Source organism: Pinus tabuliformis, chromosome 3_1 (assembly GCF_031772625.1).
Source record: "Pinus tabuliformis cultivar Carrire ecotype Pingquan chromosome 3_1, CPIR1, whole genome shotgun sequence".
Taxonomy (NCBI): Eukaryota; Viridiplantae; Streptophyta; class Pinopsida; order Pinales; family Pinaceae; genus Pinus; species Pinus tabuliformis.
The window spans coordinates 680166398-680179489 of NC_142301.1; positions in this window are offsets into that span (position 1 = coordinate 680166398).

Consider the following 13092-nt stretch of genomic DNA (forward strand, 5'->3'; position numbering starts at 1 on the left):
TAGGAAGGAATTTTTCTGGGAAGGTTATTAGATGAACCTGATAATATATAGGAAAGGATTATCTTTATAGATAATGGAAGGGAAGCTGTAGAATACAAACAACAATTTGTAAATGATAGAGGAAAAGAAGATTTGGATAGAAACTCTATAATTTATATGGTAAAGGAGAATGTACAACAGCCATATGTCAGTGGATTTTAGTTAAGAACAAATGGTAAGGAGTAAATTCAGAAATTGTCGAAGATGAAGTCAGTGAATAAGAGGGACAACAAGGAAGAGAAATTAACAACAGGAATTTGTATCAGCAAGGAAAGAGGACAACATCAACATAAGATTTGGAATCCTGGAAGAACATAAGTGACAGTGGCAGAAGAATTGAATCAACAGCATGATGAAAGTGATGACCAGTTACAAAGTAAAGTTTGGGATACTGGATGGACAATAGAAGGAACACATGACAAGGAGGTCATGAAAAATTTCAACTTTGGGAGTCTGATGTAGGAGCATTTAGTTCTAGTCAGCAATGTGATGGCATGGTCACATGTTGTGACTAAAAAGGGGTTGGAAGATAAGAGATTAGTTAATTTTATTTATTTAAATGTGTGAGAGTGTTTATTTATTGAAAAATATAAGAAAAGGGCATAGCGGCTAATTGATCCTCCTTGTGTGGAGATCAGGCCGAACAGTTAGATTTATTTGGTTTGAATAGAATATGAGGAATTTGGAAGCTTGATTTAACGTTTGTTTAGAAAAGAGTGGAGTTGAAGAGGTTCTTTAGGAGAGAGTGAGAGATTTCTGGATCTAAACCAGAATTGATTCATGAATCTAGTTTTGTGTAAATTGTGATCTTTCTGTATAATTCAAAGGTTGGATAGATTAGTGAGAGAGAGGCTAGAGAGGCTAGATAGGTTAGCTAGAGGTTCGAGAGAAGCCAGAAAGGAGAGAGCGAGGATTTCAATATTGAAACAAGGCCTTTTATTGATGTAATCGAGCTAGAGGGTTGAGACTCTGTAAATTCATTATATTAAATAAATGATTTCGTGTGTGTGTAAATGGCCCAACTCTATTGAAGTCCTTTGCTTTTCTCTATATAGTTTACCTGTGGAACAACTGAAGCATTCTGCTCCATTTTTATGTCTTAAGTTATAAAGTGCAGCATTCAATGATTTATTATGATCCATACTGTTATACAGTGGCTGAGCCGCTTTAACCCCATTCATTTATCGATCAACACCACAGAGAGTTTATATAAGGAGTGGTGCGTGAAAACCCAGTGTGGAGGAGAATCGTGTTTATACCGCAGAATCCGTTAAAAACAAGCGAGATCAAGACCAAGAGGGAGTAAACGGATCGATGCACATTAGTCATTGATCTTGAAGATCAACAGTCCAGATCAAATCATAGGGAGCAAAACCAATTCATGTCGCATCGACAAATATTGTTATAAGGAGGACGGAATCAGGCCTTAAGGAGTTGCGATTGCGATCACACCGATATATTGCATCGGCGGAAGTCTGTATAGATGGACTGGGGACTAAACACTTTCCAACTCCAATTGCAACATGATGATGAAGCGTGGAAAGTTGGATCACATAGTAGATCAACGGCAGAGATCAAATCGTTGATCGCACTTCAGAAAGATGTTATCTAGCGAAGGCGGTTTTCAACGGTGTTAAGTGGATTATCGGGTGGCCTTAGAAGCCGTAAGTGGTTTCTAGAAACTATACCCGATGAGGTTATGAGCTGTGCTTTAATTAAATTTGAATCCAGAGGTGATTGGACTATTCGTCGAATGGACGATCGGATGGATATCGGTTGCAAACATGCACGAAGATTAATTCCCAATCCAAACTCGATGGGTTTTATACATCGGATTTAAATTCCATTTGAAGTCTAGGTTATGAGCTCGGAGCGAGTTTTCCCATGTCTCCTTTGTATTCTAATAAAATTGATGATTGTGGATTTTTAATGTAAAAGTGCATCCATTCTCCACTTCCGATATAATGTGTGGGAAGGTTTAAAGTCTTAAGGCTTCAATACCAATGCTTCCGATGTGGTGGGAAATAACCACCGTTCTAGGTTGATAGTTGTATATATGGAAGGGGAAATTGCCTTTGTGATCGAATTCCACCATCAAGGGGTTTCCTGCATCAAATTGGTTTGATACAAAGAAAATTCTAGAATCCTAATGGAGGAAAAGTTTAAAACCATTACAGAGTACTAGTTCTAGTTATGCCTAGGTTGTGGTTAGAATTTGAAGTTTTGGACCAATGGTTTACCACCAAGTTACTGTTTTAGCTTCCTTAAAACATGACAATATTGATTTCAAGTCTAGCGAAGGTCAAAATATAGAAGTGGAGCATATATTCTTGACCAAGGTTCAACTATGTCCGACTGAGTTGTATATCCTGTAAATTTGTTCATTATGTCCAAGGAAAACCCTTTTTATTTAAATGGAGGCTATAATAGTGTTTTTCTAGTAAAATTTAGGCTCATGATATCTATCTTGCTATATATAGAGATAACCTGATTATAAGAGCTAGTCTCATTATTGTGGTAAGTCTAGTCAAGATTGGAATTTGACAAATATTTTCTTTTTAGAGACATGATGGTAGATTAATGGTTTTGGATTGGTTCTAACACATTTTGTTTAAATCCTCTATGTTGGTTGATTAAATCTTGTTTAGTAACATGGATAGTAGAAATTCTTATAGTGCTTGGTTGGAACTCATACAAATTACTTATGTTAGGCACTAGTGATGGTTCTAGTATGACACACATTTGAACCACATATATCATCCTTGTAGTGTCATGTTGATTTGACAAGATCGAAGGGTTTGTATTGTTTTCGACATACCGAGTGGAAACTAAGGAATGGCCCCTGCTAGTTTTATGCACAATGATTTAGAGGTTTTTTTGCGTCTTGAGGTTCATTAAATGTTAAACAATGTAGGTTGAGTTACATTTGATGTGGACCAACCATGTCACCAAATTCCCCTCCCTTTTACATAGGATTGAGAACAAAATTAGATTTAAATCGTTACATTGTAAAAATATTTGGACAACAAATTTGGTAGCATATATGTGTGGTATATTGGTGGCTATAGATTTTCCAGGTTTGGTTATATTTTTTTTTATATATATTCTTCCATTTTGTTGCATGTTCAATTATTTCTAGTGACTAGTGTTAATATCCAATAGAGCGCCCATAAAAGAATGTTATGTAGAATATTTCAGTTATTATAAAGTTTCATATGGTCAATTTGGATTTCTCGGGTCAATATTGGCTCAAATTCATTTTAGAAGAAGTTGGATGATCAAGGATCATAGATGAATGCAACGAGAAGGGTATGATGCTCTTTTAACACTTATTTGATGATCAAGATCTCTTGTATTTGATTATAAGATCTATGATCATGTTGAAGGAATTATGGATACAAGTAGAAAATAGCTTCCAGATGGGGGTTTAAATGATGAAATTGAAGATGTAGTACTTGAAACAAAGTATGAGAAGTAGTTTGGCAGCAAAAAAAAATGATTGATATGAATTTTGTGGCAACATAATAACTAGAAGTTTTCTTTGTGGATTATATATTATGATATTCCTTACAGCTCAGTGATATATGATGATGTCTAAAATCTAGATATATGATGATGGTGGATCCAATTTGAAAATAATATGAAATAGAGGTCCATTAGTAGGTTGAAAAAGGAAGTTGGAGACTCAATCAGGTTAGAACTTAGAGCAAGTTAGAACCCACTCATTATCAAGGTTGAAGCCTCAATTAGACTAGACCATGGAGAAGGTTGGAGCCTGCTCATCATCGAGGTTGAAGCCTCAATTAGGTTGTATCATATAATGACAATATGATTTTGTATTTTGAGTTTGGTGTTTCAATTAGGTTGTAGCCTACCACAAGTGGAAACTTGGATATCTTGGGGGTAGTTTCCTCAAGTAGGTTTGATCCTGCAAATTAATATAAATGAATTGAAGATAAAGATTCGTGGTTTTCTCCCATATGGGTTTCCACCTTAAAAGATGTGTCTCCTTGTGAGGTGATGGTTTCTTGATCTATTGATTGCTTCTTTTTATGTTTCTTATATGATAATGCACTATTTTAGTTGATGTTATAATTTTTATGGTCCATTTCTATATGATTGTATAATTAAGAAAGATTGGGAAATTGTAAAATTGACCTCACAATGATTCACTCCCCCCATCTCAATGTCACATTTGGGCCAACAATAGTCTCTTTGAAAAGGAACATTGTCTTAGAGGTAGAGAAAATAATATGGTATATGATGGCCAACAAGAAATATACCTAGAGGCTATTGATAGTGTTGGTCGATCATTACATGGAAAGCTCGGTTCCTCAGTTCTTAATGGTATAGAGGTTGTTGGACAATTAACATTATCTAGATGGATGGTGGTATCAACTGTGTTGGAATTGATGTCAACTAGGCTAGAAATGATGGAAATTGGGCCAACATTGATGTGCATGATGCATTTTAAGCTCAGGAGGAATCCCATGGTTGCCACAGGTTTTGGTAGAAGACCATCATAGTAGTAGGATATCTGGAGAAGGTATAGAATCATATAGCTATGATGGTTTCTTGGTCCAGGATTTGAAGCAATTTTTGTGTTAGGATTTTATCTCAAAGGCTCCTAAAAGTGGCATAGTTGGATAGTGCTCAGAAAGAGCTTTCCAATGGTATATTGCAGTCCATAAATTGCCTTATAGATCAGGAGTTATTGCTAGTCAAATGCAGGTACCTCAAAATTCAAATGGGCTAAGTTAAATGTGGCGAAGGGTAAAAAAGGAGACTAATTTTGGAAATAAGTTGGAAGAGTAGTTAGTGGAGCTACTAAAGGATTTCCAAGTGAACATTGCATAGCATTACTGCAACAAGAACCATTTTTATTGGCCCATAGGAAGACCCATTACACAAGTCATCTCGAATGAAGTTTACCTTGGAAGGTTATAACTCAGAGCGTAAGGGAGTGCCTGGGATGATGATAGCCTAGGATAACTATCTGAGAAGAAATATAGTGCATGCGTAAGGTGAAGGCTCAGGATGGTAAGTGGTCGGGCACTATGGCAGCAACACAACAATGGAGAGTAGTGCAGTGTAAAAGCTTGAATTCATTGTTTTTTTCTTTGAAATTTTAACAAAGGAATTGGGTGAAAAATATAGGCCCAAGAAAATTTTCTCTCTCATCTCTGATAGGCATGGGAAATATTTTATAGGCCCAAGATGATGCCATTATGATGTTAATATGGAGGACACATGGCTTGCACATATCATGTTTTCACGCACCCTAAGTGGGCCAAATTTGAGTGACATGTGTCACCACTTAGATGAATCCATGTCGCATTGGTGAAATTTGCATGATGACAACCTAGAAGGTACTACAGACAAGAATCCCAGAAGATAAGACGTATAAGGTCGTACTCGGAAGATAAATCCTATAAGGAAAAACCCAAAATGAAAATATCATAAGATAAATCTCGTAAGGAAAATCCCAGAAGGTTAACCTCGGAGGAAAGAAAGAGTCATGATAGAATTTTTGGTTGGGATAATGGGCTTGATAGATGGAGACTTGATTCCAAAAGGAAAATCCTATAAGGTAAATCCTAGAAGGAAAATCCCAAAAACTTTACCCTAAAGGAAAAATAAAGGCAAGTTTGGAGTTTTGGCTAGGAAAATGGGCCCGGCAGATGGAGACATGTTCTCGGAAGGTTCACCGTAGAGGACAAAAAATGTGTAGTGGGAGTGTTGGTTGGGATAATAGAGTTTAGGGATAGAGCTATTGGATGGAAGTTAAAAATTTTGTGAAATGTCGGAAGGCACACCTACTAAGATCATGGTTTTGTGGAGATATCACATGCTATTGTGACCAAGGGCCTTCTAACCAAATGTAATGAAAAAAATTTGCGGCCTAAGGTCTTAACACCTATGCATATGAACAATTTAGCGAATAGATCTGTGATTTGGTGTCAAGGATGACTACATGGATTTTTGGATCAAGGACCACAATTACAAATTGTATTTATGTGCCTAGTTTATACATATCAATCCATGTATATTATTCCTTCCATGCTAGGAAGAATTAAATGAGGAAAATATTATAGGGATTAATGGAGATTCAACCATAGCTCAAAGAGGCCATGAACAAAGTACAATCAGAGCATGGTGGGAAATCAATAAGCATGGAATCCCCTGTTTGAGTACATAGTTTGACTAAGTATTAATTATCACCATCAAGAAATGCTCATGGTCCCATTTACAAAATTAATTCTGCTGCAAAGGCCAAGCATTTAGATGGGTCAGTAGAATAGGAGGTCATGTTTGAGTATGCTCTCGAGTAGCGTGGATGATATAATGATGGCTAGAAGAGACAACATTGCTATTGTGGAGGAACAAAATGAAGGACTAAAAATGTGTAGTTCTGTGATGTAGCATTGATGTGGGTCGAGTAGAGAGATTAACGTGAGTGTGTGTTGCTGTAACCAGTCAAGAATGCATATTCAAAAGAGAAAGGTCGAGAGTGCACGGAAAAGAGTCAAGCCCGAGAACTGTTGAGTTATGATTGTTTGAGGACCGATAGCAAAAGAATTAAATGTTATTGCATGGTGTGGATAGAGTGTTGTGTGGGATGAGTTAAGTGAATTTTGCTAAGTAGAATAGAGAGTCAAATTCATAAGAGAATAGAAGGCCAAGTGGATGACATCATAGATGAAAATAGGCAGAGAGGTTGTCATTTATAGTGAGTATTAGTTTCCTTATTGAGTGTGGGTTGGGCTATACATATTAGGGAGTTAGTGCTTCCATCTAGTGGGTTACTAAGGAGATATTTGAGGTTGCTTCATCTTGCAAGTGGGTGCATACATAAATCCATGAATTTGGTCCTTCATGGTAACCTAATCATTTTTCTATAGAGGAAGGGGAGTTGGTGCTTCCTGTTAGTGAGTTCTAGTAAACAATATAAGGGAGTTGTTTCTTCCTATGAGTTGTGGCTCACAAAGAATTATAATTTAAATAGAGTAAGAACCTTTATTTTACATCTTAATACAACCAAATCTTTGGTTGTTTTTTCTGCTAGAAGGGAATCCATGTTAACCCTCTATGTCTTGTGTGTATTTTGTTTATGGTGTATGTGCTAATGTGTTGATTTGTATTGTTGATATATGATATGTTGTTGATGGTTCACATGAATGGTTTCCAAGATTAAATCAAAATATAAATCAAGGCATACAATATTAAATTAGTCTTAGTACTAGTTCACACACCCTCTTAGTATTAAAAAAGTGTTTCCAACAATTGGTATCATAGTTAGGTTCCTTCATGAAAATCTCAATCGCTTGAAAGTAAATGAAGAAGAAACATGGCTAATGAAACTTGAATTATAGCAGAAGGAGTCCCATTTTTTAATGGATCAGAGTATGAGCTCTCAAGGATTAGAATGGGAACCTAGTTTATGGTCATCAATGAAGATGTTTGGTTGTCTATGGAATATGGATAAAATAATGAGTTTAATTCAAAAGCGAAGGAGATTATCATGAAAGGGTTATCAAATACAAATGTTGATAAAGTTAGTCACTGTGAGACAAAAAAATAAATATTGTACAAGATGCATTGTATATATGGAGATGGTAGAATTGTGGCTCAAGAGAAGGTTGAAGCTCGCCTTATTTATCAAGAAGTGAACTAGAACCTATAGATGCAACCATCAAGGAAGAGAAAAGAAGGAGAAAGAATATGAAGGCATCCCTAAGGAAAGATTCTCTAATGTATGAAGATCTTCTTTCAATTGTGAAAATTGTAAATTATCACTCCAAAAGTGAAGAATAAGAATTAGAAGAGAGACCATGCTGCTTAGAATGTAAGCTATTTTTTGTGATGGATATAAAGAGATAGGAAATTTAGTACACATTCATATTCTAAAGAAAAATATAGTCCTCCGTCTAGTAGTTTTTACGAAATACTTACATTCGTAGAAATAACTAATGAGGGTACCTCAAAGGAAGAGTAAAGAAAACTTCATGAAAAAACTGAAGTGAAATCCAATGAGTATCCATATACAGGTGGAAATGAATCCATTCCTTGTAATGATGAAGAAGGAGTACTCCTCAGACCCATGGAGGATTTTGGAGACTCAGAAAGGGGTGTAGATTCTTGTGATGAATTTGTTTGCACATATGACAATGAAGAGAAGGATTTAGATCATAATACTATTTCAAGACAAAGGTCATATATATTCTTAAGGATATTAAGGAGATTTTGCGAGAATGTGACCTTGAGAATGATAAGTTGAGCAAAATTGTTGTTGATCTTAATTCTCAACAAGAGAAAACCAACATATTGAATGAGAGGTTGATAAATCATCTTCATGAGAAAGAATATCAATGTGAGAGACTACAAGCAGAAGTAGTCTTATTGAGGCATGACCTAGAAAGGGTTGATAATCAATTGTCTTAATATCATAAGCTTCAGGAGATCATAAAGGCCTTGGATGAGATTATTTTTAAGTAGAGATCGCCTCTCATCGAGGCTACTCAAGATATCATAGGGGATTTAAGCTCCATGAGAGTAAAGGTTCAAGGGTCAACAACCCAAGAAAATGTTGTTAAAGGTCTCAACAATAATAAAGGAAAATAATTTGTTGAACAACAACAACAATCAAAGAAGAAAAAATAGTAGTAGAATCATAAGCACCAACAAGAAGGAGAAAAACTAAAGAGTGTAAAAAAATAGCAAACAAAAATAGATCAAGAACAGAAGAAGTGATAACAAAGTGTTGTTTATGGCATAAATTCAAAAAACCATGGAAGCTACATGAGGGACCAACAAATATCCTGTGTGCCTCAAGGAAAATATCATCAAGGGTGAAATGCTTCCAGGTATGAAAGTTTGTTTCAACGGTTATTGTATTTCTTGCAAAAATTATGGGTATAAAGCCATATTCATTGTAGATGGAATGTAAGAAAGCAAAGCATGATGGACGGCAGAAACCCAAGAATGCATAGGATGCCCAAGAAGGAGTTTGATAACAGAAACATGAGAGATTATTATTACCCAAGGAGTCGGTATGAAAACAACATGAGAATAAATAATGTAAATGTTGTGAGAAGTCAAAAATCCTTTACCCCATTCGTAAGCCATGTTGCATGCCACAATTGTGGAAACTTTGGGCATAAGGAAGCGAGTTCAAATATGGGAAGACAAGGAATTCCACTCATAACATGCATGCAAAATAGGTAGCTCGATCATTGAAGATGAGAATAAATATGAGAGAAGAGTATTATGAGTTTGTATTTATTGCTCTATGTGAAGACAACATGTTAAAAAGAGGAGAAAGAAATCATAAAAAAAACAAGAATAATGATCCTCTTACCCCCATGATGAACCCCTATATGAGTATTAGTTGCATTAAGCATAAATTGCAGGCAAGAAAGAGTAGAAACAACCCAATTACTTCTCTCTTGCAAAAAATAAAAAAGGTAGCAAGAATATTTGGGTAAAGAAAAAGTAGATGAAGGAGAAGTGTCGGAGCCCGATGCAACCATGAGAAAAATTAGACAAGGGTGAAGAAGAAAATGGAAAGTAATGCTCCTACTAGGACCCAGTAAAGTAAGGTTTGGAAGAAGGAGGATAATCTACTCAAAGGGAGTAGGTGTTACACAATAATTTGTCACTGGCATGAAAACTGAGGTGATCTGACCTCTGGTTTGACCAGTGTTGACTTCCCTAGTTTAGGGCTACAAGTTGACTTCAAAAATTTGCAAATAGACCATACTTTTGGGGCTGTTCAAGGGTTGTTTCTTCAACTTGTTCGAGGAAAAGTTGACCAGAAATTAACCAAGCATTTTAGAGGTCAATTTAAACTAGTTTGACCAAGTTTGACTTTGCTGATCTAGGGTTTGCTACTTCTGATATAAAATTACAGAATTCAGATTTTGTACTATTTCTCTCTGCTAAACTATTGAAGATAAAATAAAATTTGATCAAAGGGTTTCCCCGCATTGGGGTTTGTCCCTGGCTAGCTGCCACACCTTGTGTCTCTTGTCTTGGCTTGTTTCTGTTGATCATTTAATGTTCTATATACGCTTTACTTAATGTATATGTGACTACTAATCTGTGGGTAATAAGAATAAAAATAAGTAAACTACTCTAAACATAGAACATACCATAATTGAACATGGTATCAGAGCTGAGGTGAAGACACAGCTCAAGCAAGAGCAAGAGAAAGAGCAATCACCGAAGAGAAGGTTGGAAAGGCTATCTTAAAGAAATCATGGGGTCCTTAACACACTTCCCTACTGAAGACAAAATCCGTGAGAAGTCTTTCTATCACGGATGGAAGATGTCTTTCGATCTAACATTAGAAGAACAGGAAGTGTTGGACCATGTGAGAGGCATAATTGTTGAGCCTCCATCAAATGCATCCTCTACTACTAGGAACAAATGGACCAAAGGAGGAGTCAAACCAAGGAAGGTCATCCGGGATTCTATCGACAAGCACTTGGTGGCCTATGTTTCCGAGTTGAACACCTCCAAGGAAATCTATGATAGACTGGTGAGTTTATTTAAAGTTAATGATGCAAATAAAGTCTTGTTTCTTAGAAATAAGCTGAAGGAAATTAAGAAGGGAAAATATGAGAGTATGCAAGCATATTTCTTAAGAATCACCGAGATCAAGAATGATCTCCTATCTATTGGGTATGTAATTCTTGACAGGGAAATGACACTCACAACTCTTGGAGGACTTCCATCTGCATGGTATATATTCAGGACTACTCTTCTCAACAATAACATAATTCCTGGATTTGAGGAATTAATGGCTAGATGCATTCAAGAAGAAACAAGGATGGAAGAGCAATAAATCCCCATGCTTAAAGGTCATCCCTCTGCCTTTTCTTCTCATACTAAAAGAAGAAACAATTCTGCAGCTAAATTCAAAGGAAATGTTGGACGAAAGGGTGGAAGAAATAGATGATGTTACAATTGCAATAAAACGGGTCACTATGCAAGGGAGTGCCCTGATAAAAGGGACTCGCACCGGGATGATGATCAAAATCCCTCTCAAGACAATCAAAGGAAATTGGCTTATTGATAGTGGTGCCTCAAGGAACTTCACTGGTTACAAGGAAGCTCTCTATAATCTAATAGAGAAGGAAACCAAACTAGAAATTGTTCTTGGAGATAATTTAAAATATTCCGTGAAAGACGTAGGAAATGTCACTCTTCAATTGAATCACGATAATACCATCAACTTACAAGATGTATTATACGTACCTAATCTCAAAAAGAACCTGGTGTCCATTTCAACAATGGAAGACAAAGGCTACGAGCTGGCCTTTAGCGATGGCAAGCTACGTGTATGGAAAAAGAACTTTAAAGATGCTTTTACTCTTGGGTTTCGGTTTGATTCATTATATCAGGCCGGAGGAAGCCTGTTGGGTGTCATGTCTTATGATACATCTCTTCATTCTGAACTATGGCATTGGAGGTTTTCTCACCTTCATTATAAAGCTCTACCTAATGTAAGAAAAATGGTGACCAGGATGCTCGAGTTCATATTAGAGCAAGAAGGTGTATGTCTAGGATGTGCCAAAGGAAAGCTCAAAAGGCGACCATTCCCCTCAAGCCAAAGCAAGACCTCTGATATATTGCAGCTAGTTCACTCAGACATATCCAGTATGATGCTTGTGAACTCTTTGGGAGGATATTGATATTACCTCACTTTACAAATGATTATTCTTACAAGACTTGGATATACTTCTTGAAAAAGAAGGATGAAGAGTTCTCCTGGTTTCGACACTTCAAATCCTTGATCGAGAATCAAACCGAAAAGAAGATCAAGACCTTAAGGACTGATAATGGGACTGAATATGAATCCAATGAGTTTCATGACTTTTGCAAAGAGGCTGGCATTAAGAGGGGGACTACTACACCATATACTCTTGAACAAAATGGTGTGGCAAAAAGGAAGAATCATACAATTGTGGAAGTTGTCTGTGCTATGCTCCATGATCAAAGACTTCCAAAGTTTCTATGGGCCAAAGCTGCAAATACTGTTGTATATGTACAAAACCGATGCCCTCATCAAGCATTGGGTTCCAAGACTCCCGAAGGAATGTTCATCAGTAAGAAACCTGACGTATCTCATTTTAGAATTTTTGGAAGCCATGTATATTTTCATGTGCCTAAAGAGAAAACGAATAAATTGGGTGCATCTGGAAAGAAAGGAATTTGCATGGGCTATAGCAAAAATACTAAGGTCTATAGAATCTATGTAGCTGGTGAAAGGGAAGTCGAGATTATTCATGATTTCACCTTTGACGAAGATATGGCTCTTAGCAAAATATAAAATCTTCCTACTTTAAGGGGATCTAAAGAAGCTGACACCGGAGAACCAAAGGAAAAGGAAGATGTGACGATGCCCGATGTGGAAGAACCTATGGATCCTATTGATCCTTGTCTATAAGAGCCTTCCTCTTCTAGGAAGAGGCCTTCATGGATTAGGGGGACACTTGATGATGATGAAGGACACATTGCACCCAGAGAAACCTTTCGTGAAAGTAAGAAGCCGAACAGGTATCAGGGATACCTAACCGTCATGAGCACGATCATCCAAAATGAGCCTTTGTCATTCACAGATGCTTTCAAGGATCAAGTATGGAAGGATGCTATGACCGAGGAGTATGAGTCCATTATGAAAAATGATGTTTGGGATGTGTTCCCCAAACCCCAGGACAAAGCAGTTGTCACTTCAAAATGGCTTTACAAGATAAAGCATGCAGTTGATGGAAGTGCGAAGAAGTATAAGGCTTGTTTTGTCGCTCGTGGCTTCTCCCAGAATGAAGGTATAGACTATGACGAGATATTTTCACCTGTTACCCGATATACCACCATCCGCTCGATCATAGCCCTTGCTACTACGCAAGGGTGAAACGTACATCAGATGGATGTCAAGACTACGTTCTTCCATGGTTCGATCAAACAAGAGGTCTATGTGGATCAACCTAAAGGATTTGAGATTTATGATCAAGAATCACATGTGTGCAGGTTGAAGAAGGCCCTCTATGG